This window comes from Sceloporus occidentalis, unplaced genomic scaffold (genome assembly GCF_023333645.1).
Source record: "Sceloporus occidentalis isolate IW3139 unplaced genomic scaffold, rSceOcc1.0.p SCAF_3, whole genome shotgun sequence".
NCBI lineage: Eukaryota > Metazoa > Chordata > Lepidosauria > Squamata > Phrynosomatidae > Sceloporus > Sceloporus occidentalis.
In genome coordinates this window covers 37,596,930-37,613,214 of record NW_028316983.1, presented here as the reverse complement: position 1 = coordinate 37,613,214, position 16,285 = coordinate 37,596,930, and the positions used below count along the sequence as shown (strand labels likewise).

At 39.7% G+C, this 16,285-nt stretch overlaps 1 protein-coding gene across 4 annotated transcripts in view; it reads right to left on the bottom strand.

Moving 5' to 3' along the window:
* The window catches only part of LOC149315764 (disks large-associated protein 4-like), a 492,990-nt gene that overhangs the window by 323,015 nt on the left and 153,690 nt on the right, over positions 1-16,285 (bottom strand). The gene's annotated exons all lie outside the window — the stretch shown is intronic.

The following is a 16,285-nucleotide window of genomic DNA, read 5'->3' as shown; positions in this document are numbered from 1 at the left end:
CACCTACGATTGCAGTTATCAAACAGTCTTCTAAAGCTATCTCTTTAAAATTAGATTCTCAAAACAAGCAGCATAATGAAAAATTTCAATAGACATAGTAAAATGAAATGTCAAAAATGAAAGTATGGTTAATTAATTTCTTTCCCATCTAGAATCGTGGTTAGTGGTTACAAATTATTCTGTTATATACTGTTGTCCAAGAAATTATGTATAAGTAAACAGGACTGATAAATACTAATGGTTATATTGCTTTGTAGCACGCTATGTGTACTGATTGTACTATATAAATAATGCAAAATAATAACACTCTTAAGTACTTGTCAATGTATTGTTTTTCTAAGCACTCCCTTAGCAGGTTTTATTATTATGGCATAGTGTCTACTGCAGTTCCATGTTGCATTATTAGAAAAGAGATTGCTGAAAAGGCTGTCATATAGAGTCATCTTTTTCTTGTGGGTAGGGATGTTGGGAAATGAACGTCTTTGGCACTGGAATTTCAATAATGCAAGCAAAGCAAAATCAAGCCACATAAACAGAATAACTGGAAATTACCATATTGCTTTTTGTAACAGTAACGGGACCTTATCCTGTTGCAATCTGCAAGTCCAAGTGGTATACCATAGAGATGTAACAGGGACAATTTCATACAAATAATTTTTACAGATTTCTCTCTGTTGCGGGGAAAGTAAATATTACTGCATAGTTTTTGTGCTCAACTTGCATATCTTGAAGTGTTTTGGAAAGTTATTTTGCACAGAAGTGCATGTGTATTTGTGTAAGCCATTTTTGTAATCTCTCCAAAAGACAAAGAAACCAACAACAACCAAACCTATTCCTGTTCCGTAATGCAACATTTGTGGGATAGTAGGGTTTTTTGGTGTGTTTTGTGTGTGTGTGTGTGTGTGCGTGCACATGCGCATTAAAATTGTGTAACAAACATACTTTTCACGTAAAAAATACTGTTTCCAGAAACTCACATTTTTGGGTGAAAAATAGGAGGTTTTTGCTCAAAACATCAGTTTTGCATAAAAGAACAGGTGTTTTTCTAGAAGCCACTGCGTTTGGTGATCCCTATGTAGACTTGTCTGCAGCTGCATGGTATGCGGTAAACTCCTACGGCTGTGAGAGGGTCTCTCTGGTCCTTGGCAGTGTGCAAACAAGAATCAAGGAACTCGAGAGACACTGCAGATTGGGCCATCCAGAAAAATCAGCAGTAGCAGAACATTCCACAAACCGTTCTGGGCATAACATACTGTTTGAAAACACTGGAATTCTGGACCATGCCAACCACTACCATTTCACGATGCACAGGGAAGCCACTAAAATCTACAAACATCTGGATAATTTCTACCGGAAAGAAGAAACCCTTAAAGTGAACAAAATTTGGCTACCAGTCCTGAGGAATTGCAAAATTAGGACTCAGCAAATGCAAATGGGAAACCATTCAGAGTCAGGGGCTTTCCCAGCAAATAATGATCACCACTTAGCAGACACTAATCCTCTTTTGCATTAGCCTCCCAGCCTGAGGTCTGCCATCAGCACAGAACAATACACATGCAAATCACTCCTGCACTCCCAGGCTCACACAGTATACATAGACCCACTTTTTCCAGGAAAGCATTCTCTGAAGGTGCCAGCCACAGATGTTGGCGAAACGCCAGGAAGAAAATCTTCTAGAACATGGCCACATAGACCAAAAACCCCACAAAAAATCATTTAAATTCTTTAGAAAAATTAGGAAGCCAATACTCTGATATGAAAATTACAAATCATTATCTATATTTCTCCCCAGAGATAGATTCATCCCAACTAAATGCCAGTGTAACATAAAATATAGCCCGTGGGGGGGGGGGACTTCCAAGAAGAATTTTCATGTAAAGCAAGAAATGGCATTAGCCTCTTCTTTTGATTTCCTATGCATTGATTTGGGAGAAAACACCACCACAAAACATCTACAACTTGAAATAATTCCTTCTTTCAATGTCTTATTGGCCAACAGGGTGCAATTTACACATTACTCATGAATGCATATAGCAACTCCCCTTTAAATTACAAAAAACCATGTCAATGAAAAATCTGAGCACTGATTTATAGGACTGTATTCCCCATTTATTTAGATGTTGTTGAAAAAGAAATTATGAATGTGGGAATCTTCCTGGACTTAGGAACAACAACTTGTTTTTTTAAATACATGACCCACAATTGTAGACGATATTGTTAGCTATTATATATGAAAGTCAGATGATTGTTTGGATAAATTGTTACAGTGTGATGCCTTGGGCTAAGGATTAGACAGGATGACCTCTGGGCCTTTCCGATGATGATGATGATGATGATGATGATGATGATGATGATGATGATGATGGCAACTTAATAATATATGGTCCAAAACACATTGCAGAAATAATCCAGTTTGAGATCACTTTATCTGTCCTGGCTCAGTGCTAGGCTATCCTGGGAACTTTATTGTGGTATCAGGGCTCTCAAACAGAGAAGACTAAATGTCTCACAAAACTACAGTTCCCAGAATACCCCAGGGCATTTAAAGTGATCTCAAACTGGATTATTTCTGTAGCGTGTTTTGTGCCTATGTCAAGTTTTTATTGATTTAGCTACTGGCCATAACAACATATCCCACAGCAATACTAGTTATAATAACAACACATGTCCAAAAGCATGAAACTCAAGATATGAATACATACAAGATTTATTAATTCAGAAGGGCATCCAAGACATCAATAGAAGTAGCATTCAACAGGGAAGCTTCTTTGGTTCTTCAAATATAAATAAATTATTTCCCCAGACTACATTCCTTTGATCTTTTAGCTCCCAGCTAAATTCCTTCCCCACTTCCCATGAATGAAGGTAGAACTAGTATACAGGTTATCTTCTGTTAGTTTATAAACTGCTAATTGAATGTGTAATGCTGCATCTTTTCTAGGGAAGGCAGAAATGGGATGTTGCTGACTTTTCTAGGAACAAACTAAGTGTGGTTCTACATCTTTTCAAACTACTATTCTTGTCTCTAATGATACCTTAGAGCGAGTAGCTAACTAGGAATCAATGAAGTGATTTTAATTTCTTCATTAGTCCTTTTCTCTGGTGTATTGAAGCCAAGAAAAACATTTCTCATTTAACTGGATGTATAACTTAATATAGACAAAATCTAAGAGGCTAAATTGCCATACAGTGATGTTTTAGAGTTTTGCAATGTTATTTTATTTTTATTTCTTATCTGCTAGACTATTTCAGGGCAGTGCAGTATTAACATTGATTTAAACAATTTAAAATAGTAAAGGATAATTAAAAAATTAAAAGCATATTAAACAATTTTGTAAATTTAAAATACTTTACAACCACATATGTGTACATTTTGGAAGAACTCAGCTAGGCTCCAAAGACTTTAATAAAAAGTCACATTTTAATTTGGTGCTGAAATAACCAAGTGTCAGTGCCAATTGTGCCTCTGAGAGTATGGTGCACTGATGTTGAGAAAACTCATGAAAATCCCTCCTAATAATTGAAGAAGAAAGAAGCTGTCAAAATTAAAGTGACACACACACAGTTTTCTAATGGCAAGTATTTGCCCACCTCAATTTGAGTAGCCCCAAGTGTCTCCCCATCTGATGCTAAAATTGGTATGGCAACAAAAATGAATTCTTTTTGCTTCATTTTACTATCAAAAAAATCGTGCAAAATATGTGTACTTTCTCTGATCAGCTATAAGCATTCCCAGAAGACTTCTTTTTAAAGGTGTATGCATACCACTCACCTTATTTCTAGCAAAAATAGTGTTTCCTAGAAACATCTCGAGGAGTACTATTAGCCATTCACTGAAGGTGTCCATAATACATAGTAATTATTTTACATGAAGAAAAGAAAATTTCATTTTTGCTAATGGAATGATTTCAGCAGTGGATCTGAATGCGTTCTGGGGTAGCAGGGTGGGATGTGGCCTCTGAATTGAAGAAGCTGTCAACTCTTGAAGTACAGCAAGATCAGGAAAAAGCTCAAGAATTCTGTTACACAAATGTGAACCAGTGGCATCACTAGAGTTGCTGTTATCCAGCGAAGTAACTCATGGTATCATCTACCATAGATCTCCTCCCATACCACACCATACAGAATCCTTAGTAATGTTTTTGTACTAATGTAATTCCCACAGATCACTGAATGTAATGGCCATTGTTGTGATATAAGCAACTAGCAAAATTAAAATTATACCTTTAAATTAAAATATCATATGTACAGCCTAAATGTATTTACACATACATAGTGAAAGTGAACATTTAAAAATAATTTTTTATTTTTTATTAAAATTTTAAAATTTAAAAAATATTGTTTTTTTAAAACCTGGATCCTCTCCTTTCTCCTCCCACTGAGCCTTTCCTCACTCACACCATTTCATCTACTGAGCTCCAGTGTTTTAAAGTGACAAAGGCGAATACCAACAGCCTGTTTCTACCAAAAGGTAGATGTTTGGGGAGCAATGGTGTCACCCCCTCTTAGAATGTTACCTGCTGTGGTCCTCACCCCCTGCACCCCCACAGTGATGCTCCTGAGGTGATCCAATACAAGAAATTATATATTAATTTAAAATAACATCTTGTGACTAGCAGCAATGATGTTGGAACTTAAGAATTATTCAGTGCCTGGATAGAAATGCAAGCTGTAGTACAGCAAATGAGCAGCACCATATGCAGAAGGTAAAGCAAAGTTATACACAGCTATTTTGTCAGAACACAGAGATGTAGGCAAAATCAGATCTTACATCAGCCTGTGCCTTTCTAGTGAAGTACCTCCATGTGATCTTTTCTCTATGCTTTTTTTTTTTTTTTGCCTAGATGAGAGGACAAAATGCAGCCCTCAATATATGGGCCTCCTTGCAGTACCCACCATCCATAGCAAGCACTGCCAATTGTAAGTGGTGATGGAAAGCTGCAAATGCCCAAGCCCTGGCCCAGGAGAACACAACTGTGAATAGGATACATATAGAGCCGTTTCCACCAGTTCTTGAGTATTTGTTTATACAATCATCACAAACCTGATTCACAATAACAGAACAATAAATACGGGTGTTGTGCAGTGAAATAGCTGAGAGGCTAACAAACCTCTGTTTGCACATCTAAGTAGATCAGAGTAAACCTTCTGAATAGCAAAGTTAAAGCAGCATTTCCCCCTGGAGACAGTGGGCCTTGTCAGGATTGCAGCACGATTCTGTTCAACATAATTCTCAATAATCCTTAAAACTAACCCCAACAACAAGGTTTGTTGCACAGCTCACTGAATTTAATCCACCACCTTGGGTTCTCTAATGAAGCTAATTGCACAGACAGCACGGGAACACATGTATAGCTAGAAGGCAGAGATAAAGTGCTAATCCTACCATATGCTTTCAAACAACTTCTTTTTGTTTTACTATCAATTCAGTGTCTCCTAAGACTAAAGGATATGGAGGACATGACAGTTCAAGAGAAGAGCCCTGGTGGCACCATGGTTAAATGCCAATAGTACAGCCACTCATCCACAGACTACAAGGTTGTGAGTTCAGTCCCAGGCAGGGGCTCAGGTTTGACTCAACTTTGCATCCTTCCAAGGTCACTAAAATGAGTACCCAGCTTGTTGGGGGCAATTAGCTTACAATTGTAAACTGCTTAGAATCTGCTTAGTGTGGTATGAAGCAGTACATAAATGAAGCTGCTATTGCTATAAAAAGTCTGATTCATTCTATGTTTGAAGGATGTGTAACTTACTTTGTCCACATATCAACTTACTTTGTTCACTTAAGCAATGTCAGTGTTACAACTACAACTTAAACTACAACTTGGAGCAAGTGTGGTGTAGTGGTTTGAACACTGGACTATGCTGCTGGAGACCAGGGTTTGAATCCCTGTTCAGCCTGGACAACTGACATACTCTATAAACACAACAACAACAACAACAACAACAACAACAACAACTTCAAACCACATAGATCTCCAATTGCATGGAGGGCAACCCTGCAGCCTATCAATACAGAGATTGTATCTTACAGGATGTTACATTTTATGTTCCCAGTAGGAAAGGAGAGAGGCAACAAGGTGGTACAAATCACCATCTGCCCAATACTGTGGACAATAGCTGAGATTTCAGTGCAAATCACATGGGAAAGCATATTTGCATCACCATGGAGAGATGGTGAGTGTGGATCATTTCAGAAGACCGTTTCTCCTCTGGATGCAGATCCCCATCACACTTGTGTACATTAGGAGTGTGAAGAATGCTCACTGATATTTGTATGCTTGACAAAATAGGGTATCCTGTACTCAAGACACCATGCTGAAGAAAAAGAGAATGACTGAGATTCTTCAGACATTGGGAAATCATTTGGGAAATTTTACCCCATAATCTTGTGCACAGAAAAAAAAAACCCAGCTTTGCAGTGCTGAAAACTTGTTATATCTGCAAAAAGAAATATTTTAGTCTGGAAACAGACTGATTTCTGTGCAAAAAAAATTGCTCCCCTTTTACAGGAGTCCCTATAATTAATCAAACTCCGTAAATGGTGCTATTATCCCATTTTCTGCACAGAAAACAGTATTCTGCCCCCCCCCCCCCCCCAGGATCAATGTATTTTACACAAAATATCACATGTATTTTTACATGAATTAACTTTCTTTAGCAAACTCCCAAGGTATGAGAAGTGTTCGAAAATTGTGCAGAAACCTTTGTATTCTTTAGAGTGGAGGGAAATTGCTTAAATAATTCATTCTTGCCTATGGGAAGGAAAGAAGCAAAGATTTGCATTCCTAGTGCACACAGATCCAGATTCAGCAAGAGAATCTCTGAGCCGATCTCCCTGGCTGTTATAGAGTATACCCCTTACTCTAGGTGGTAAAGAGAGAATGAGTAGGAATTAATAAGGCATTGTTCAAAGCAGCTTTTCCTTGCCTTGGAAGGGAGCTGCTGCTTGAATAAGCACAACACACAGCAATTGGAAGGAAAAAGGCCACAATTATATTCATAAACAACCATAATATAGGGTTGGCTACAAAGCATGAGGTCTAGCTCTGTCATCCATCAATTCCTGATTGATTGATGAACCCAGTCGCCTGGTCATGGCCAAGCTTTGGGATGATATAAGGGTTTACCAGTTAAGCCCACCTGAATTCCGATAATTGATCATGCAATTGTTCGCATCTCTGGTCATTCTGTGTATGGAATGGGATCGGGCGTGGGGGTTACGTTTAGGGTTAGTACTGACTAACCATCCACATTTCAAAATTTGTATATCAGTTTTGTCAAATTGGTATTTGTACTGTCTGAGCATGGGAACTTGGTGAAAAATGGTGTTTGCTATGTATACATAGATTTCAGTTGTTTGCTATAAAAATAAAACCAACAAAGGTTGCTTTAATTGGATGACAGCCAGAGGCTGCCTGATTCCCTGTGTAACTTAAGAACTATCTATGGATGATGTACCTTTAATCATATAAAAACAAAATATGCTCTTGCCTTGTCAACATTTTTAGACCGTACCAATGTATGCAAATTTAACTAATTAATTTATTACTCAATTAAAATTCATAAGATAAATCAACTTGGATTTCATTAACAGGATGCCAGCCCTAGGCAATCTCTCTTCCCCATATTACTCAAAAAGGATCTATGCCTTTTAATCAAAACTATTCATTACACATAGAGATGGAAGGAAAACTGAATCCGCCTAGACAAATGGCATCATCTTTCATTCTATCATTACAGTCCCTGCTTAAATATCCAATGAAAAGTAAAAAAACAAACAAACAAAAAAACACATGAGATGTTGTGTGCCTTCAAGTAATTTCCGGCTTATGATGACATACAGAAGAACCTATCACAATGAAAACCACCCAGAATTGGGATTCTCCCAGCAGACAGTGGATCACTAATTAAATAGACACCTTAAGGCCTTGACATTCAACAGCAGACAAACACAGAGATTAACATGTAAATCATTTCCTCTCAACTAAGGGCCACACAGTACACACACACACACACACACACACACACACACACACACACACCCCACTCACTCCCATGCCAGCATTTTCTGAAGATGCCAGCCACAGATGCTGATGAAACATTAGGATTAGACTCTTCTGAAGCATGGCCACATAGCCCAACCCCCCCAAACAACAACAACAACAACCTATCATTATACTGTGTTTACAACACAGACTATAGCAAAGTCTGGATATGACTACAGTTTGTGAATCTCCTTTCCTATCTTGTATTTTCCCATTCTCACAGAACTGGTACTCAAGGCAGATTACAATGAGATGAAAAACTGATACAAATGAAAACAGATAGAGGTGAGTACAGATAAAAGAAACAAAACAATTACAATGCTAAAATGAGGTTAAACAAATTATAATATCAAAACATGATCATGTTAAAAAGCAATTTAAAATGCAATTTAAAACTATAGTGACATTCACTGTTGATTGTCAAATGTCTGCCTGAATAAAGTTTTTTTTTTTTTTCCTGCTGGCAGAAAGAAAACAGGCAGAGAGTTTCAGAACCTGAGAACATCCAGCAAGAAGGACCTCTTGCACATCCCCACTAAAAGTGCCCATAAAGGTAAAAACACAAAGAGGGAAGCCTCCCCTGAAGATCTCAGAGTTTAGATAGGGCCATATGGGTTCTTCAGTAACTTGAACCCATTATATAGGGTTTCAAAGGTCATGATCAGCATTTGATATATGCTCAGAAGTCAGTGAAATTGTTGCAAGGTAGTCGTGTCCTGCCTAAAACCAGCCCTGATCAACAGGCTGGCTGCTGTCCTTCCTGCCTACTGATATTTTCTGAACATTTTTTTTTTAAAGGAGCCTTGTGTAAAGCATTTCACATTAATCTAAATGTGTTATAATTAAGATATCAATAAATGTGACTGAATCAGACATCCTCAGGAAAGGGCATAGCTGGAGCATTATATTAAACAGTGTAAATACTCTCTCATCTACCATGGAAACCTGAGCAGCTAAGCTCAGTGCTGAATACATAGGTATATTCAAACTGTGAATCTGCAACTTCTTCAGCTCTCTTACTAGTACCTTGTCCTAATGATAAATTCCCACATAGATTCTGAGGATTTCACCCTCCCTTGAAAGTAAGGCAAGTCTTTGGTCAGGGCCAGTCCTACAGTTACTTCAAGTAGCAGATTTTGGCTATTTTGAAAGTGCTGCTACATGCTTAGCTGTTTAATCCATTCTTGCATTTTTATTGCCAGATAAGGATTCTGCCTCAGATGACAAAATAACTTGGTTGACTTTTAACCAATCAATAAACAATACTATTTTTAGTTGAACTTCATGTTGTTTTTGATGTTGTTGTTGTTGTTGCTGTTGTTGTGTGCCTTCAAGTTGTTTCTGACTTATGGTGACCCTAAGGCAAAGCTATCATGGGGCTTGCTTTGTGAGATTTCTTCACAGGGGGTTTGCCATTGCCATCCTCTGAGGCTGAGAAAATGTGACTTGCCCAAGGTCACCCAGAGGGTTTCCATGGCTGGTCAGGGATTTGAACCCTGGTGTCCAGAGTCATAGCCCAACATTCAAACCACTATATCACACTGGCTCCCATCAGGCTTCATGATGGAAGATATATTTAAGTAAGGTCTAATCTGGTTATGTAAGACAGTGTGGTGTAGTGGTTTGAGTGTTGGATTAAAGACTCTGGAGACCAGAGTTCGAATCCCCGCTCAGCCATGAAAACGCATTGGAAATCACACACCCAGAAAACCCTGTGATAGGGTTGCCATAATTGGAAAATGACTTCTGACTATATTTTGGATAACTACATGAGAATTCTAACACAGGATAATAAATATGACCCAGATCATTCCTACCCATCAAACATCTTATGTCACCATATACTCAGGGCTTAGAAACATATTAGCATCAAATTCTAGTGCATGTGTGGGCAACCTAGCACCCTGAAGTTCCACCAGCTTCAGATAAATAGCATTACCATTGGGAAGAGATGATAGGAATTGAATGTATCTGAATAGTACTGGAATGCTTTCCACTGCCCTGGTGTAATACCAAGAAATCAAATGAAGATAGGGCTATGCAAATCAAAGGATGGGGCTCTACAGAAACGGGGGCTCAACTCTCCGTGCTTCTCTATAGTAAATATATTTATTGGATTTCACTATTACTTGGCGGAAAAAACACAGAGCTACAGAATTACCCATGTATCCAGACACTGGATGATCCAGGACACCCTAACAGGGCTTCCAAGGGGGAGGAATTCAATATATGTCTGTCTGCAAAGCAGATGCATAGGCATGTACAAATACACACACATATTAGGGATCCTACAAAATATACAGGTTCGCCACCCACATATACAGCCGGCGAATCACAATAATACCCACTATGTCAGTATAATATTCCAGAATCGTAGTTGTAGTAGTATGAAAGTGCTGTTATTATCACATCACCACTAAAACACCACTATGATACTGTTTGAAGACACTGCAATAGAGTTTGTAAAATTACTTTGTTGAACTACATTTTCCAGAATCCTCCAGCTCACAAGGCTAATAGTTGTGCTGGCTGCAGGATTCTGGGACCTATGCTGCTGCTGCTGCTGCTGCTGCTGTTCTTAACTGCTCTTGAGCTGGCCTTGACTCATGGCAACCCTATGAATGAGCCATCTCCAAGACCCTCTGTCCTCCACTGCTTTGCTCAGTTTCTGAGGGCTCATGCCCTCAACCTTTCTGATTGAATCCAACCATCTGGCATGTGGTCTTTCTCTCTTTCTACTGCCCTTTACCTTTCCTAGCCTCATTGTCTTTTCTAATTATCCATGCCTTCTCATGATGTGGCCAAAGTATGACAACCACAGTTTAATCATCCTGGTTTCCAGTGATAGTTTGGGCTTGATCTGTTCTACAGTCCATTTGTTTGTCTTCTTGGCCATCCATGGTATTCTTATCACTCTTCTCCAGCACCACAGCTCAAATGAGTTGATTTGTTTTTACTATTAAATTCCTTCACTGCCCAGCAATCACGTCTGTACATGGTGAAGAGGAATACAATGGCTTGAACAATCCTCATTTTGATGTACAGAATTGCATCTTTACACCTTAGGGCCCTGTCCAGTTCCTCCATAGCTGTTTTTCCTATTCCCATTCTTCTACTTTCTTGACCGGTTTGTTTTCCATATTTGTTGGTAAATTTTGCCTAGAACTGAACTTAATTCTGTCTCTATGGTCTGTAGCAGTTCAATTGGTATGTCATCTGTTCCTGATGTTTTATTCTTCCAGTTGGGTTTGAGTTCTGCTCTCATCTCACTTTCCAAAATTTGGGGGTCATATTCATACGTTGTGGGAGCCAAAGTCCAGAAAATTAAATTTCCCAAGGGATCCAATGATTTCCCAACCTCTGCATCACTAAATAGGGAAAATTATTATTTTTTACTTATGGATAATATTCTTACTTTTGCTTTTTACAGAAATACAGAATCTCTTCATTGACACCTATAGATCTGTGGGGTTTAAAAATACAGACATCCCTTGAAATACACCTTTACCTTGGTCACAGAGAGACTAGTGGAACGGAGGGGGGCTGTTTGATGGGAACCAAACTCAAAAGGATAGTTTGAGGCAGCTGTTTCCACTGCTAAAATCTAGCATGTCAAACCAGTTACAGGAAGACAAAGTTTTGCAACGGGGACAAATCCCTTTTGGTTGTCATGGTTACTGTCACATTACTGAGGGATGACCATTCTATCCTTCAGCTATAAACCTGCCGTGAAACAGTAGAGTTGATAGAGTTAGAGAAGGCTCCTGGACAGGCTCAGGATGCAGTTTTAAAGCACACTGTCTTTAGAAAGAGGATTCCCCTCTAATCATTTTATACTTCTCAACTTGTGCTACTATTTTACTTGTACACGGCTCCAGACAGGACAGGTTATGTCTGGCCAGGACAGGTTATGCAGTTATAGACAAATGAAATTCATCCAGTTGACATATGCCCAACTGCCAAAGAGAACTGACATTAAACTGGGCACAGTGCAATTAAACATTTTTAGAAAGGGTTCAGAAAAGATGTCAAGTGGCACAGCTGTGCTTTGGTTCCGTTTAAGAATGTTAAGCTGGCTTCTTCCCCTTCTTAGCAATAAATCTCTTTGATCTGATAGCACTATTTTGAGATGAAATGCATAAACAGAAAGAAAGAAATGGAACACAGAATTCTATGCAGCTGGAGGGAATGCTGTGGTGGAAAAACCTAGGCTTGGGTTCCAGGTTTTTAACACAATATTGCTATTCCTTCCTCCTGGAGTTTTTATTACGTGAAATGGAAACTCTCTGAGTAAGCTACCCAAAGCTCAGGCTGATGCTGATTCACTATAACCAAACTGTACAGAAGTCATTTTTTCTCCACAGGGTTGGAAAACTATTTTACAATAAATAGAAAAGCTGCAGACCAACAGCGGGAAATAGGTAATGGTTATTGTGATCAAGAATCTCTACCTCCACAGGCCAGAATCATAGAACTGTAGGCTTGAGAGAGACTCCCATGGGTCACATAGGCCAAGTCTATGGGGGAGGGGATTTCCCATTTCTGTGCTGATCAGGACACATGGTGCATGGCATTTCCCCTGGATCTGGCACGATCAGGAGACATGACGCAGGGCCAAAACAGCAGCAAAATTGGAGTAAAACTTCTTCTTTTTTTTCTTTTTTTTTAAATAATTTTATTAATAGACTACAAATATACAAATACAGGTTCACATACATTATCACATATCGAGCATCTATGCCTTAACTACCTTACTGCAATACGAACATACCCATTATAACATGCTCAACAAACTCTAAGCTTTCTTAAAAAAACTTCCCCCCCCCAAACTTCGATCTTCTATTCTTCCTACTTTCCCCCTTTCACACTTCTACATTCACTCTGACATTCGTACAACTTCCTTTCCTTTTCCCACTGTTTATAACATGTATAACCATTAGTGACTTTCTATTCACCAATATATCATTTGTAACTTCACCCATTTATATAAGACTAAAATACATAAATAAAAAGAATTGTTGAGATTATCTTGACTTAGTCCGCTAATACAAAGTAATCAGTACAATTTCAAGTCTCAGCAGTCATATCTATTTCAAATTATTCCATCATGTCATAACAGTCCTTTGCCTGCTATGTTTAAGTAACAGTTCTTGTACATTCTGAGTAGTACCTAGTTACAGCCCCGCGTCGCATCTTCTTCTCTTTAAGCTATCCAGATCTTTTGTAAGTACTCCGTTACAGGTTTCCAATATTCATCTATCATCTCTGCTGATTTTCCTCTCAAAATGTGTGTTAACTTGTCCATCTCTATTACTTCATAGATATATATAAAATTAAAAAAAAAAGGGGGGGGGGGAAGAGCCAATCTCACCTTCCCAGTGATACTATGACAAATCTCTGAACAATTATACACATACACATATAATGCCAGTGGATTAAAACATACAAACAACACCCACTAGGATTCCCTCCCCACAACAGCAAAAACAGAACCTTCATAGTTAAGTAGTAATATTCCATTTCCCTGCAGTGTAAGGAGGTAATCCTTCATGCTGGGACTACATAAGCAGTTACCATATCACCTGGATGGGCAACAACCTACTACTTAGACACAACCTGTTGCAGAACACGTTTACCAAAGGAGGTGCATGCTGAAGCACATTTGTCAATCCTGTAGTCTCTGACAAAAGAAAACAAGTGTGTAGAGAGATCTTGCAGCACCATTGAGACTGAGAGTCAGTCTCAAAGGTGCTACAAGATTTCTCAACATACTCATAGAATCATAGAATCGTAGAGTTGGAAGAGACCACAAGGGCCATCCAGTCCAACCCCCTGCCATACAGGAAAACTCAATCAAAGCATCCCCAACAGATTGCCATCCAGCCTGTTTGAAGACCTTTAAGGAAGGAGACTCCACTACACTCCAAGGGAGTTTGTTCCACTATCGAACAGCCCTTACTGTCAGGAAGTTCCTCCTAATGTTGAGGTGGAATCTCTTTTCCTGTAGCTTGCATCCATTGTTCCGTGTTCTAGTCTCTGGAGCAGCAGAAAACAAGCTTGCTCCCTCCTCAACATGACATCCCTTCAAATATTTAAATAGGGCTATCATATCACCTCTTAACCTTCTCTTCTCCAGGCTAAACATCCCCAACTCCCTAAATCGTTCCTCATAGGGTATGGTTTCCAGACCTTTCACCATTTTAGTCGCCCTCCTTTGGACACGCTCCAATTTCTCAATGTCCTTTTTGAATTGTGGTGCCCAGAACTGGACACAGTATTCCAGGTGGGGCCTGACCAAAGCAGAACAGAATGGCACTATTACTTCCCTTGATCTAGACATTATACTTCTATTGATGCAGCCTAAAATCGCATTGGCCTTGTTAGCTGCAACATTGCACTGTTGACTCATATTCAACTTATGGTCTACTTGGACTCCTAGATCCCTTTCATGTGTAGTTTCATTCAGCCAGGTGTCCCCCATCCTATATCGGTGCATTTCATTTTTCTGCCCTAAGTACAGTACCTTACATTTCTCTGTGTTGAATTTCATTTTGTTAGCTGTGGCCCAGTTTTTTAGTCTGTTCAGGTCATTTTAAATCTTGATCCTGTCCTCTGTGGTATTAGCTACCCCTCCTAATTTGGTGTCATCTGCAAATTTGATAAGTATGCCCCCAATTTTGTCCATTCTACAGACTAACGTGGCTATATCTTTGGGGGGGAAAAAGTAGTTGAAGTGGCTACCTTGGAAATCCCAATGAGAGATGCTATCATGGTTTATGCCACAGAAGCGGCAGTACTACAAGTGGAGTGTACCTGAATCTCTTCTGGAACTGGCTCGGAACTGTACACACAACCAATGAGACAAGGTGAGACAAAGGCGCTGTTACACACCGCCATAAGTGATGTCCTTAGGACGTCCCATTTTGAAAAGGGGGCGTCTCTTCCAGACGCCCCTTACCCTATCACGGACAGAGTCCGTAACAAATGGCGGCGACCGTTCCACACGGCCGTCGCCATTTTGATGTAGCGGATGCTCTGCGTCCGCACATCGCGGCCCGGAAGTGATGCCACGAGTGCGCGCTTTGGCACTTGCAGCGTCTCTTCCGAGTTGCTGGAAGGAGCGCAATTTTCGCGCTCCTTCTTTGCAGCGCGGAGGAGTCACATGGTTTGGCTGCTGCGACTCCTCCGCGCTGCAACCAGCAGCAGCCCGAGACCGCCCCTTTTGGCATTTCCCCTGGATCTGGCACGATCAGGAGACATGACGCAGGGCCAAAACTGCAGCAAAATTGGAGTAAAACTTCTTAATGTGGAATTTTAAAACTCACAATTTGTTGCACAGTCTCCAGGAAATTCTGGCATTTCCTACATGTGTCCCATTGATTCTGTTAGATTCATGGGAGGGGGAAGAGGTACGGAGAATAGATCACCTGGCAGACACCACCATTTTCAGTCAGCTCCTGCATTTCCCATAGACAGATCTCTGCCAACCACCATTTACCTTCCCCATCCACAATAACATTAAAATAAAGATTTTCCTGCCTGTGAGGTGCACAGGGCCTCATTGTGACCCCAAAGTGTGCTACCAGGACTGTTTTCCCCTCCACTGCACTGCTCCCATTGGTGTGGAAAAATAAATGTAGAGATTAAAAGAGTAATATTTTTTTCTTGATTTGTATTAATGGCACATTAGACTGTGGAACTAATAATTACGACTGGATTTAATGCAACTTTTATTCTTAACAGGAGCTCTTGCCAGAAATCTAATGCACTGAGAAAGAACCCAGCTCAACACAGAGAGCTGAACAGAGTCAAGCAAGAGGTAGGGACAGTTATCTTGGAAAGAAGACAGTCATGCTAGAGTTGGTGAGGTGAAATTGGGCCAGAGAAAGCAACGCAAGGTAAGGCAGTCAGCCAAGACACAAGGTCTGCCAAATTTGGTCAGCTCCCAGGCAGACAACATGTTCCAACAACCTCCAGTGCAAACTGTTTCCTGTATATTGGTGTGAACTCTGAAAGTAGTTTCAAGACTTGCCTGTTCAGTCATAAAGAGATCTTTCAGACAAACCACATATTGAGCCCAATGCTCACTTAGTATTCTTCATTCTCTTGGCAGACTTTTTGTCATATCAGATGGCAATGGATACATCAAGAGTGGGATTCATACAGCCTTACAGATGTTGTTGGACTGTATGTTCCAGCAGCCCTAGCTAGAATAGCCAAATTGAAATCTTAACAAC